Source organism: Lampris incognitus, chromosome 1 (genome assembly GCF_029633865.1).
Source record: "Lampris incognitus isolate fLamInc1 chromosome 1, fLamInc1.hap2, whole genome shotgun sequence".
In the NCBI taxonomy this organism is placed as follows: Eukaryota; Metazoa; Chordata; class Actinopteri; order Lampriformes; family Lampridae; genus Lampris; species Lampris incognitus.
The window spans coordinates 126,417,891-126,432,075 of record NC_079211.1 but is presented as its reverse complement, the minus strand read 5'-3'; the positions used below and the strand labels follow the sequence as shown (position 1 = coordinate 126,432,075).

The following is a 14,185-nucleotide window of genomic DNA, read 5'->3' as shown; positions in this document are numbered from 1 at the left end:
TTTCCATTTAGGTAGTCACATACGTTATTTTTGATCAGAAATCATATGGATGTGCCAAAACACACGTATTACAAATTTGCTGAATATTTCCTTATTGCAACAACCCCAACTGCTGCTATGCTGTTGCTTTTCAGAGATGTTTCTCTGTATACCAGGTGGACAACATGAACACCTCCGATGACCAGAAATTACCTTGTGTTTATGGCAACATTATATTCAATAACTTGCAGGTCCCACCGAGATTTGAACTCGGATCGCTGGATTCAGAGTCCAAAGTGCTAACCATTACACCATGGAACCATGTGTTGCCTTGTTCTCGATCATCCATTTCCAAGTCTAGTTGTGGCTCAGACAGATGTGAGAGGTTCATGCACAGCACAGCCCTCTTTTTCCCTCTTGTTATGTCCATCTGTTCCTGCTGTGTAGTTTTTGTACCCTTATCCTATTTTTACATGTACATGCTTCACATGTGAATGAATATGAGTTTAACGGATTTTAATTGCACTCATACTCCAAATTAACACATTTTAGGATACTTTTCTATTTAGGTAGTAACATACGTTGTTTTTGATCAGAAATCATAGGGATGTGCCAAGACACGTGTAGCCGGGTGGTAAATCTGTTAAATATGTTAAATGATTTTCCACTTAAATTTAGTATAGTTTAACTGTTAATATATGTAATTGTTACACTGTCAAGCCATGTAAAATGTCATTTGATGTATTTAAATTGTGAGGCAGATTGTGAGTGTATTTTTATAGTTTTGGTTGTCATTGCATGTTTTGACCAGTAAGTGGCAGTGGCGGACTTTTATTGTAACTCCGTGCAAGTTATCCAAGTGCATCTTGGGTATTCTTTCTTTTTTTCTTGTGTGGAGCGCCTGAAGATTGCGGTGTGACGAGGCTCTGACTCCGTAGTAAACGCTACTGGAGTTGATGTTCGGTGATTTTGGGCGCGAGCCGTCGACCGCTGTTCGCCATTGCAGGCATGACAAGGTAACTGACAGAGTGAGAAGTTGCGCGATCTTCAGGAAGTTCCACATGTCTTTGTTAAACCCTGTTTAACGTACATAGTCCACTGCCGTATTTTGCACCGTATTTTGTATTTATTATTTCCCTTTTTAAAATCTTTTCTGTTAAACTTGCCACATCTGTGAACATTTATGAGCTGTTTGCTCGAAAGACACAGGAATGTATGCACTCAGTAAAACGATCTGCATTCGAAGGTTCAAACAATAAAATTAAAGCTACAAGAACCCCGGAAGTAATTGTGTCCTGTGTGGTATCTAATTCCACGGGCTACATAATTTTGGTACCAGGAGTGGGGTGTAGCTAAAACATTTTTTTTAAAATTGGCAACAGAGTGGCTTATTTTTACTTAAAAAAAAAAAAATACGGCAGTGGTGAAGATTGCTGGTGACGTCCGTTGGTGTTGAGTCTGAAGCCATCCTGCTGTGGAGGTGGTGACCAGCGAGAGACGACGTGAGGGCATCTAAGAGGTTCTGGTGCTTCCTGTTTCACACGACTCAGCCGTACCAGCGCAGAGGACTCCAGCGCTAACTTCAGCTACAAAGACCAAGATCCAGCAAGGCTCCAAGTTAAAGACTGTCCTTGTAGTATCCTTGAACCAGGTTTTGAACTAAATATCCTCATTTATACTGGACTGAGTAAAGATTAATATATCATTATGTCTAGTGATTCTGGTGATGAAGGGAGTTCACGTAATGATAATGGCCACACCTCAGGTGGCATAATGGGTATAGGTGAAGGTGCTACAAAAGAAATGCAGACCACCATGCAAGAGCTTGCCAGACTGCGAGATGAGCTCACCAGGTTAAATGGTGAAGCAAGGGCTCAGAGAGCAAGTGATAACAGTGCACCCACACGTTCATACATCTACGTTCCAAGAGAACGCCAGATCCAAGCATTTAGTGGGGAGTGTGGTACAGACAGGAGATCTGTCGAAGAGTTTATTGAAGAGGTTGAAAGGGTTTTAAGATACAGAGAGCAAACAACAGAGGAACAATGTGACTATATACTATCTCTATTGCATGGCCCTGCATTGGAAGAGGTGCGACTATGCATGAGGGGTCAGTCAGTGGGGCCCAGTGATTTATACTCTTACCTGAGCAATGCATTTGGGGAAAAGCGCAGTTCCACACAGCTTTTGCAGACCTTTTACAACCGTAACCAAACTGATGGAGAAGACCTCCGTGACTACTCCCATGCACTATCCCAGATTTTGAGCTCTGTAGTGAAACAGTCCACAGATGTAATACCTAATGAGAAAACTGTGCTCAGAGACCGGTTTATTGAGGGTTTAAGAGAAGCAGCACTCAGGCGTGAACTCAGGAAAATGGTTAGGGACAAACCAGAGAGCAGTCTTCTAGATGTGAGGAACGAGGCCCTCCTGTGGGAGATGGAGGACAGCAGGTCTCATCGTCCCAGGGTCATAAAGAGCAACCGAGTTACATTAGAGGTTCCGGAAACCCAGTGCTCTATTATTAAAACAAACAATGACCAAGGTATTGCATTAAATGATGTTCGGAGAGCAGTAGCCCATCAAGAAAAACAGCTAGCAGAGTTAGGCAAAACACTCGCTGATCTAGCCTTTGCTGTAGGTGAACTGAGTAAGCGCAGCACTCAACAGACATTCCTAGAGCCCAAGCCACGACCTAGACCCCAGCCAAAGTTCACACCAGATGGTCAGCCTATCTGTTTCAAGTGTAGAGGCATAGGTCACATTGCAAGAAAATGCTCACAGGCCAGAGGGGGTCAAGGGGACGCAACACCTAGTTCTTATGTAGTGCAGGAAAACTCGCACCCTCAGTTGTCATGAGCCACACAACTCGAGGGGAGGAAGCTGGCTCACCAAAAGAGACTCCAGACAGAAGCAGGATCTTAGAGCGTGCAGTCGGAGAATGTAAAACTGTTGAGGTGAAACTACGAGGTGTTACAGTGTCCTGCTTACTTGACACTGGTAGCCAGGTCAGTACAATTTCTGAGAGTTTTTTCAGGGAACACCTGTCAGTGAAAGGTGAAGACATTCACCCGGCATTTGAGTGGTTAAAGATCACTGCAGCTAATGGATTAGACATACCCTATATGGGCTATGTGGAGCTTGATGTAGAAGCCATGGGTCTGACTATCCCAGAGCGAGGTTTTCTGATAGTTAAAGATTCTGAACACTCTTCCTCTGTTCCAGGTCTAATAGGGATGAACATTGTCAAAAAATGCAGAGAGCTAGTACACACTGAGTTTGACACCACACTGCAGGAGAGGTTTGACTCAAACTGGAGAGAGGCTTTTAATCATCTTCATGCAGTACATGCAACAGACAGACTCTCTTTCGCTAGGGTAGCTGGTAAGGATGTAGTCCATGTACCTGCTTCATCTGCTGCTACAGTTATGGCCAGGGGACTCAGGACCGTGAGTGAGGATGGTTCTTTTTTGTTGCTGGAGTCTGTGGGTGTCCCCGTTCCTGGAGGTTTGGTTGTTGTGCCTACTTTGGTTTCATCGGGCAATCACATTTTTCCAGTCCGAGTCATGAACATGTCTGATGAAGATATCTGGCTAGGGCCACGGACTAGGCTAGGGGTTTTGACTCAGGTAGACTGTGTGAAAAGTGATGAGCTTTGTGAGGTACAGTTCCAGAGAATCTCAGCGGACACTGAACAAGTGAGTATCAGTGAACACCCCGAAACACCGACAGATGTGCAGGAAATTCTCGGCAAGCTCAATTTTTGTGGTAGCCCAGAACAGCAAGCACAGCTGACTTTGTTACTGGAGAAGTACTCTTTTGTGTTTGCAACAGAAGATGAAGATCTAGGCCACACTGACAAAGTACAACATGAGATCCATCTGACAGATGACATACCTGTAACACAGCCATACAGACGAATCCCACCCACACAGTACAGTGAAGTCAGGGAACATATTGGCAAGCTGCTTAAAAAAGGGGTCATTCAAGAAAGCTCTAGTGCTTATGCTTCGCCCATAGTACTAGTGAGAAAGGCAGATGGTAGTCTGAGGCTATGTGTTGATTACAGGAAACTCAACTCAAAGACAAGACGTGATGCATTCCCGCTCCCGAGAATTGATGAGAGTTTTGATGCGCTGAGAGGGGCAAAGTTCTTTTCGACCATAGATCTGGCGAGCGGATACCACCAGGTAGCTATGCATGAGAGGGATCGGACTAAGACTGCATTTACTACACCGTTTGGTCTGTATGAGTACGTGAGAATGCCTTTTGGTGTTTGTAACGGTCCAGCTACATTTCAGAGACTTATGCAAGTTACTATGAATGATCTCATTTTTCAGATACTCCTGGTCTACCTAGATGACATCTTGGTTTTTTCAGAGACATTTGAGCAGCATTTGGAGAGACTTGAGACTGTGTTTAAGAGACTGGCAGAGACGGGCCTTAAGGTGAAGTTGCAGAAGTGTGCTTTTCTACAACAGTCAGTAAAGTTTTTGGGTCATCAGGTGTCAGCAGAAGGTATAGGAACTGACCCCTCCAAGGTCTCTGCTGTTAAGAACTGGAAGGTCCCAACCACTGCCAAAGAGCTGCAGTCGTTCTTGGGTTTCTGTAGTTACTACAGGAGATTCATTCGAGGCTTCTCACAGATTGCCGGGCCACTGCATGACCTAGTCAACAAATGTTCAGGTGTGAAAAAAACAGGGAAAGTAGGTCACCAGTTTTGTAATATGTGGACACCAGAGTGTGACTCTTCCTTTGAGCAGTTAAAGGAAAAACTTACCTCTGCTCCCATTTTGGGTTTTGCCGATTTCACACAACCATTTGTAGTTGAGACAGATGCTAGTCAGCATGGATTAGGCGCTGTATTGTGTCAGCAGCAAGGTGACACCAGACGTGTCCTAGCATATGCTAGCCGCAGACTACGCCAGGCTGAGAAGAATGACCGAAATTATAGTAGCATGAAGTTGGAGTTGCTTGCCTTAAAATGGGCAGTTGCTGAAAAATTCAGGGGTTACTTGCTTGGTTCAAAGTTTGTTGTCCTGACTGATAACAATCCCCTCTGCCACCTCAAGACAGCCAAGTTAGGTGCTATAGAGCAGAGGTGGGTAGCGCAACTGTCTGTTTTTGATTTCGAGGTTAAGTACCGTCCTGGTTGCAGTAATGCCGCCGCAGATGCTCTCTCTAGGCAGGAGTTTGCAGGGGAGCCTGAAACAGACCCTGACTCGGATTTTGACGACTGTATCACTGTGTGTAACCTGATTGAGCGAGGAACAGTTCTGGATCCTGGTCTTGTCTCTAGAGGTCTGGAGTGTTACAAAGTGAGACAGATCCGTGCTGGGGAGTCGAGGTCTGGTGAGACAGGTACTAAACAGGGCAACACCCCCACACTGCCAGGTTATACCAGAGAGGAGCTGGTAGGTTTTCAGGCCGGTGACCCCACCCTAAAAGAGTTTAGGGCATTTTGGGATCGGGGGAGGAGGCCATGTCCCAGAGAGAGAGCAGCCCTGTCTAGTCAAGTGAAAAGATTGTTGAAACAATGGAGATGCATACAACAACGAGAAGGGTTGTTGTACAGGGTTATCACAGACCCACGTCATGGAGAAGTGTGGCAGTTACTTGTGCCTAGTTGTTTGAGGGACCAAGTTCTAGAAAATGTACATAACAACATGGGACATCAGGGCATAGAGCGCACTGTAAACTTGCTAAGAGGGAGGTGTTTTTGGGTAGGGCTATGCGAGGATGTTGAAAGCTGGGTTAAAAACTGCGAGCGGTGCATTTTGACCAAGATGCCTCAGCCAAAAATCCATGCTCCAGTTCAGGCATTCCTGGCCTCCCGACCTCTAGAAGTGGTGGCTGTTGATTTTACAGTGTTGGAGGCAGCTTCAGATGGCCGTGAAAATGTCCTTGTTGTGACCGATGTGTTTACAAAGTTCACACAAGCGTATGCTACCAAAGACCAGAAGGCTGACACTACAGCTAAAGTTTTGCTCAGGGAGTGGTTCATGAAATATGGGGTCCCAGAGAGACTGCACTCAGACCAAGGTCGAAATTTCGAGAGTGAAATTATAGCAGAGCTGTGCAAACTCTATGGGGTTAAAAAGACACGGACAACTCCCTACAGGCCACAGGGAAACGGTCAGTGTGAAAGATACAATCGCACACTCCATGACTTGTTAAGGACACTCCCACCAGAGAAAAAAAAGCGTTGGCCAGAGCATCTGTCTGAAGTAGTATATGCCTATAATGTCACTCCTCATTCCACCACAGGGTACTCGCCTTATTATTTGCTTTTCGGGGTACAGCCACATCTCCCAGTAGATGCTTTATTAGGGCGTGAGTGTGTGTCAGACAGGAAACAGGATTGGTTGTCTGTTCATCAGGAGAGACTCCGACAGGCACATGAGAGAGCCAGAGAGTACTCAGAGCAGAAGGCAGCTGAGAGGATCTCACTGCAAAATGAGAAGGTGTATTGTCCTCCTGTGGACATTGGTCAGTTGGTTTTCCTACGTCACAGACCCCCAGGTAGACATAAGATTCAGGACACATGGACCTCAACAGTCTACAAGGTAGTTGACATCCAGGGTACCACACACACTGTTGAACCTTTTGAGGGAGGTCCCATTAAAAGAGTTCATAGGTCAGAGTTGCGACCTTGTGCGAAACCAGTTCCCAAACCAAGAACTAGAACTAGGTTACAGACCACTACACAGCCTGTAGCTGAGGATGAGCCTGAGTCACCTGAGGCTGATTTTGTTATTGTTGAGGAAGTCATCCCTCGCCGGCTTGTGCAAGTACCTAACCTGCCTCTTGCAGCAGAAAGTGTTAGTTTACCTGTGACAGCACCCACAGATGAGAGTGACGGTGAAGGACCTGAGGAAGGTTATTCAGATATGAGAAATTGTGGCACAGAAACAGAATGTGTTAATGATGTGCATCCAAACGTTAGCGACAGTGACTTGCCCAATATTGAAAACAGGGACAGGCCCGCACTAACAGAGGATGCTGGTGGAGCAGGACGTAGAACCTATGCACCTAAACCTGCCATTAGGAAAAGCAAGCGGGAAATGGCTGGATCTCATTCAAACCCATTTCATCTGCCAAAGTCAGCCTGTAATGCAGTCTCAGTCAGCACAGACATGGTCTCTACGGTTTTGACAAGCTTGGGTGCTGCTCTCTTTGAAAAGGCCTTGCAGGGAGTATTTGAGTCAGTTCATGTTTCGTAGTCACCGAGGACGTTGACTATATTTGCAGGGGAGTATGTAGCCGGGTGGTAAATCTGTTAAATATGTTAAATGATTTTCCACTTAAATTTAGTATAGTTTAACTGTTAATATATGTAATTGTTACACTGTCAAGCCATGTAAAATGTCATTTGATGTATTTAAATTGTGAGGCAGATTGTGAGTGTATTTTTATAGTTTTGGTTGTCATTGCATGTTTTGACCAGTAAGTGGCAGTGGCGGACTTTTATTGTAACTCCGTGCAAGTTATCCAAGTGCATCTTGGGTATTCTTTCTTTTTTTCTTGTGTGGAGCGCCTGAAGATTGCGGTGTGACGAGGCTCTGACTCCGTAGTAAACGCTACTGGAGTTGATGTTCGGTGATTTTGGGCGCGAGCCGTCGACCGCTGTTCGCCATTGCAGGCATGACAAGGTAACTGACAGAGTGAGAAGTTGCGCGATCTTCAGGAAGTTCCACATGTCTTTGTTAAACCCTGTTTAACGTACATAGTCCACTGCCGTATTTTGCACCGTATTTTGTATTTATTATTTCCCTTTTTAAAATCTTTTCTGTTAAACTTGCCACATCTGTGAACATTTATGAGCTGTTTGCTCGAAAGACACAGGAATGTATGCACTCAGTAAAACGATCTGCATTCGAAGGTTCAAACAATAAAATTAAAGCTACAAGAACCCCGGAAGTAATTGTGTCCTGTGTGGTATCTAATTCCACGGGCTACACACGTATTACAAATTAGCTGAATATTTCCTTATTGCAACAACCCCAGCTGTTACCACGGTGTTGCTTCTTAGAGATGTTTCTCTGTATACCAGCTGCACAACATGGACGCATCGGATAAGCGCAATTGCCTTCAGTGTTTATGGCAACATTATATTCAAAACTTGCAGGTCCCATCGAGATTTGAACTCGGATCGCTGGATTCAGAGTCCAGAGTGCTAACCATTATACCATGGAACCACATGTTAGCTGGTTGGGTGGGACTCGATCATCCATTTCAAGGTCTAGTTGTGGCTCAGACAGATGTGAGAGGTTCATGCACAGCGCAGCCCTCTTGTTCCCTCTTGTTATGTCCATCTGTTCCTGCTGTGTAGTTTTTGTACCCTTATCCCATTTTTATATTTCCATGCTTCACATGTGAATGAATATGAGTTTAACGGATTTTAATTGCACTCATACTCCGAATTATCATATTTTAAGATACTCTTCTCTTCAGGCAGTAATATACGTTATTTTTGATCAGAAATAATAGGGTTGTGCCAACACACGTATTACAAATTTGCTGAATATTTCCTTATTGTAACAACCCCAACTAATACCACGCTGTTGCTTCTTAGAAATGTTTCTCTGTATACCAACTGGACACCTGCGATAATTGGAAATTACCTTGTGTTTATGGCAACATTATATTCAGAATTTGCAGGTCCCACCGAGTTTTGAACTCGGAACGCTGGATTCAGAGTCCAAAGTGCTAACCATTATACCATGGAACCATTTGTCGGGTAGTTGGGTGGGACTCGATCATCCATTTCCAAGTCTAGTTGTGGCTCAGACAGATGTGAGAGGTTCATGCACAGCGCAGCCCTCTTGTTCCCTCTTGTTATGTCCATCTGTTCCTGCTGTGTAGTTTTTGTACCCTTATCCCATTTTTATATTTCCATGCTTCACATGTGAATGAATATGAGTTTAACGGATTTTAATTGCACTCATACTCCGAATTATCATATTTTAAGATACTCTTCTCTTCAGGCAGTAACATACGTTATTTTTGATCAGAAATAATAGGGTTGTGCCAACACACGTATTACAAATTTGCTGAATATTTCCTTATTGCAACAACCCCAACTGCTGCTATGCTTTTGCTTTTCAGAGATGTTTCTCTGTATACCAGGTGGACAACATGAACACCTCCGATGACCAGAAATTACCTTGTGTTTATGGCAACAACATATTCAAAACTTGCAGGTCCCAGCGAGATTTGAACTCGGATCACTGGATTTAGAGTCCAAAGCGCTAACCATTACACCATGGAACAATGTGTTGGCTTGGTGGGTGGGACTCGATCATCCATTTCCAAGTCTAGTTGTGGCTCAGACAGATGTGAGAGGTTCATGCACAGCGCAGCCCTCTTGTTCCCTCTTGTTATGTCCAGCCGTTCCTGCTGTGTAGTTTTTGAAACCTTATCCCATTTTTATATTTCCATGCTTCACATGTGAATGAATATGAGTTTAACGGATTTTAATTGCACTCATACTCCGAATTATCATATTTTAAGATACTCTTCTCTTCAGGCAGTAACATACGTTATTTTTGATCAGAAATAATAGGGTTGTGCCAACACACGTATTACAAATTTGCTGAATATTTCCTTATTGTAACAACCCCAACTAATACCACGCTGTTGCTTCTTAGAAATGTTTCTCTGTATACCAACTGGACACCTGCGATAATTGGAAATTATCTTGTGTTTATGGCAACATTATATTCAAAATTTGCAGGTCCCACCGAGTTTTGAAGTCGGAACGCTGCATTCAGAGTCCAGAGTGCTAACCATTATACCATGGAACCATTTGTTGGCTAGTTGGGTGGGACTCGATCATCCATTTCCAAGTCTAGTTGTGGCTCAGACAGATGTGAGAGGTGCATGCACAGCACAGCCCTCTTGTTCCCTCTTGTTATGTCCATCTGTTCCTGCTGTGTAGTTTTTGTACCCTTATCCTATTTTTACATGTACATGCTTCACATGTGAACGAATATGAGTTTAACGGATTTTAATTGCCCTCATTCTCCGAATTAACATATTTTAGGATACTTTACTCTTTAGGTAGTAACATACGTTGTTTTTGATCAGAAATCATAGGGATGTGCCCAGACACGTATTACAAATTAGCTGAATATTTCCTTATTGCAACAACCCCAACTGTTCCCACGCTGTTGCTTCTTAGAGATGTTTCTCTGTATACCAGCTGCACAACATGGACACATGGGATAAGCGGAATTGCCTTCAGTGTTTATGGCAACATTATATTCAAAACTTGCAGGTCCCATCTTGATTTGAACTCGGATCGCTGGATTCAGAGTCCAGAGTGCTAACAATTACACCATGTGTTAACTAGTTGGGTGGGACTCGATCATCCATTTCCAAGTCTCGTTGTGGCTCAGACAGATGTGAGAGGTTCAAGAAAAGCACAGCCCTCTTGTTCCGTCCATTTGTCCCTCCTGTGTCGTTTTTGTACCTTTAACCCATTTTTACATTTCCATGCTTCACATGTGAATGAATATGAGTTTAACGGATTTTAATTGCACTCATACTCCGAATTAACATATTTTAGGATACTTTTCTATTTAGGTAGTAACATACGTTATTTTTGATCAGAAATCATAGGGATGTGCCAAGACACGTATTACAAATTAGCTGAATATTTTCTTATTGCAACAACCCCAACTGTTCCCACGCTGTTGCTTCTTAGAGATGTTTCTCTGTATACCAGCTGGACAACATGGACACATCGGATAAGCGGAATTGCCTTCAGTGTTTACGGCAACATTATATTCAAAACTTGCAGGTCCCATCGAGATTTGAACTCGGATCACTGGATTCAGAGTCCAGAGTGCTAACCATTATACCATGGAACCATGTGTTGGCTAGTTGGGTGGGACTCGATCATCCATTTCCAAGTCTAGTTGTGGTTCAGACAGATGTGAGAGGTGCATGCACAGCACAGCCCTCTTGTTCCCTCTTGTTATGTTCATCTGTTCCTCTTGTGTAGTTTTTGTACCCTTATCCTATTTTTACATGTACATGCTTCACATGTGAATGAATATGGGTTTAACGGATTTTAATTGCACTCATACTCCGAATTATCATATTTTAAGATACTCTTCTCTTCAGGCAGTAACATACGTTATTTTTGAACAGAAATAATAGGGTTGTGCCAACACACGTATTACAAATTTGCTGAATATTTCCTTATTGTAACAACCCCAACTGATACCACGCTGTTGCTTCTTAGAAATGTTTCTCTGTATACCAACTGGACACCTGCGATAATTGGAAATTACCTTGTGTTTATGGCAACATTATATTCAAAACTTGCAGGTCCCACCGAGATTTGAACTCGGATCGCTGGATTCAGAGTCCAGAGTGCTAACCATTACACCATGGAACCATGTGTTGGCTAGTTGGGTGGGACTCGATCATCCATTTCCAAGTCTAGTTGTGGCTCAGACAGATGTGAGAGGTTCATGCACAGCGCAGCCCTCTTGTTCCCTCTTGTTATGTCCATCTGTTCCTGCTGTGTAGTTTTTGTACCCTTATCCCATTTTTATATTTCCATGCTTCACATGTGAATGAATATGAGTTTAACGGATTTTAATTGCACTCATACTCCGAATTATCATATTTTAAGATACTCTTCTCTTCAGGCAGTAACATACTTTATTTTTGATCAGAAATAATAGGGTTGTGCCAACACACGTATTACAAATTAGCTGAATATTTCCTTATTGCAACAACCCCAACTGCTGCTATGCTGTTGCTTTTCAGAGATGTTTCTCTGTATACCAGGTGGACAACATGAACACCTCCGATGACCAGAAATTACCTTGTGTTTATGGCAACATTATATTCAAAACTTGCAGGTCCCACCGAGATTTGAACTCGGATCACTGGATTCAGAGTCCAAAGTGCTAACCATTACACCATGGGTTGGCTAGTTGGGTGGGACTCGATCATCCATTTCCAAGTCTACTTGTGGCTCAGACAGATGTGAGAGGTTCATTCACAGCACAGCCCTCTTGTTCCCTCTTGTTATGTCCAACTGTTCCTGCTGTGTAGTTTTGTACCCTTATCCTATTTTTACATGTACATGCTTCACATGTGAATGAATATGAGTTTAACGGATTTTAATTGCACTCATACTCCGAATTATCATATTTTAAGATACTCTTCTCTTTAGGCAGTAACATACGTTATTTTTGATCAGAAATAATAGGGTTGTGCCAACACACGTATTACAAATTTGCTGAATATTTCCTTATTGTAACAACCCCAACTAATACCACGCTGTTGCTTCTTAGAAATGTTTCTCTGTATACCAACTGGACACCTGCGATAATTGGAAATTACCTTGTGTTTATGGCAACATTATATTCAAAATTTGCAGGTCCCAACGAGTTTTGAACTCGGAACGCTGGATTCAGAGTCCAGAGTGCTAACCATTATACCATGGAACCATGTGTTGGCTAGTTGGGTGGGACTCGATCATCCATTTCCAAGTCTAGTTTTGGTTCAGACAGATGTGAGAGGTGCATGCACAGCACAGCCCTCTTGTTCCCTCTTGTTATGTTAATCTGTTCCTCTTGTGTAGTTTTTGTACCCTTATCCTATTTTTACATGTACATGCTTCACATGTGAATGAATATGGGTTTAACGGATTTTAATTGCACTCATTCTCCGAATTATCATATTTTAAGACACTCTTCTCTTCAGGCAGTAACATACGTTATTTTTGATCAGAAATAATAGGGATGTGCCAAGACACGTATTACAAATTAGCTGAATATTTCCTTATTGCAACAACCCCAGCTGTTACCACGGTGTTGCTTCTTAGAAATGTTTCTCTGTATACCAGCTGGACAACATGGACACATCGGATAAGCGGAATTGCCTTCAGTGTTTACGTCAACATTGTATTCAAAAGTTGCAGGTCCCACAGTGATTTGAACTCAGATCTCTAGATTCAGAGTCCAGAGTGCTAACCATTACACCATGGAACCAAGTGTTAACCGGCTGGATGGGACTCGATTATCCATTTCCAAGTCTAGTTGTAGCTCAGACAGATGTGAGAGGTTCAAGAAGTTCAAGAAAAGCACAGCCCTCTTGTTCTGTCCATTTGTCCCTCCTGTGTAGTTTTTGTACCCTTGACCCATTTTTACATTCCCATGCTTCACATGTGAATGAATATGAGTTTAACGGATTTTAATTGCACTCATACTGCGAATTAACATATTTTAGGACACTTTTCCATTTAGGTAGTCACATACGTTATTTTTGATCAGAAATCATATGGATGTGCCAAAACACACATTACAAATTTGCTGAATATTTCCTTATTGCAACAACCCCAACTGCTGCTATGCTGTTGCTTTTCAGAGATGTTTCTCTGTATACCGGGTGGACAACATGAACACCTCCGATGACCAGAAATTACCTTGTGTTTATGGCAACATTATATTCAAAATTTGCAGGTCCCAACGAGTTTTGAACTCGGAACGCTGGATTCAGAGTCCAGAGTGCTAACCATTATACCATGGAACCATGTGTTGGCTAGTTGGGTGGGACTCGATCATCCATTTCCAAGTCTAGTTGTGGCTCAGACAGATGTGAGAGGTGCATGCACAGCACAGCCCTCTTGTTCCCTCTTGTTATGTTCATCTGTTCCTCTTGTGTAGTTTTTGTACCCTTATCCTATTTTTACATGTACATGCTTCACATGTGAATGAATATGAGTTTAACGGATTTTAATTGCACTCATACTCCAAATTAACACATTTTAGGATACTTTTCTATTTAGGTAGTAACATACGTTATTTTTGATCAGAAATCATAGGGATGTGCCAAGACACGTATTACAAATTAGCTGAATATTTCCTTATTGCAACAACCCCAGCTGTTACCACGGTGTTGCTTCTTAGAGATGTTTCTCTGTATACCAGCTGCACAACATGGACACATCGGATAAGCGCAACTGCCTTCAGTGTTTATGGCAACATTATATTCAAAACTTGCAGGTCCCATCGAGATTTGAACTCGGATCGCTGGATTCAGAGTCCAGAGTGCTAACCATTATACCATGGAACCACATGTTAGAAACTACGGTGGGACTCGATCATCCATTTCCAAGTCTAGTTGTGGCTCAGACAGATGTGAGAGGTTCATGCACAGCGCAGCCCTCTTGTTCCCTCTT

General features: G+C 43.0%; 4 non-coding genes across 4 annotated transcripts; all 4 read right to left on the bottom strand.

Annotated features, from left to right (window-relative positions):
• Positions 1-228: 228 nt before the first annotated feature.
• Positions 229-300, bottom strand: trnaq-cug (transfer RNA glutamine (anticodon CUG)). The gene has a single exon. It is a non-coding gene; the product is annotated as a tRNA-Gln (tRNA).
• An 8,338-nt stretch (positions 301-8,638) lies between these two features.
• Positions 8,639-8,710, bottom strand: trnaq-cug (transfer RNA glutamine (anticodon CUG)). The gene has a single exon. It is a non-coding gene; the product is annotated as a tRNA-Gln (tRNA).
• A 2,071-nt stretch (positions 8,711-10,781) lies between these two features.
• Positions 10,782-10,853, bottom strand: trnaq-cug (transfer RNA glutamine (anticodon CUG)). The gene has a single exon. It is a non-coding gene; the product is annotated as a tRNA-Gln (tRNA).
• Positions 10,854-11,314: 461 nt separating this feature from the next.
• trnaq-cug (transfer RNA glutamine (anticodon CUG)) lies at positions 11,315-11,386 on the bottom strand. The gene has a single exon. It is a non-coding gene; the product is annotated as a tRNA-Gln (tRNA).
• Between the last annotated feature and the right edge of the window lie 2,799 nt (positions 11,387-14,185).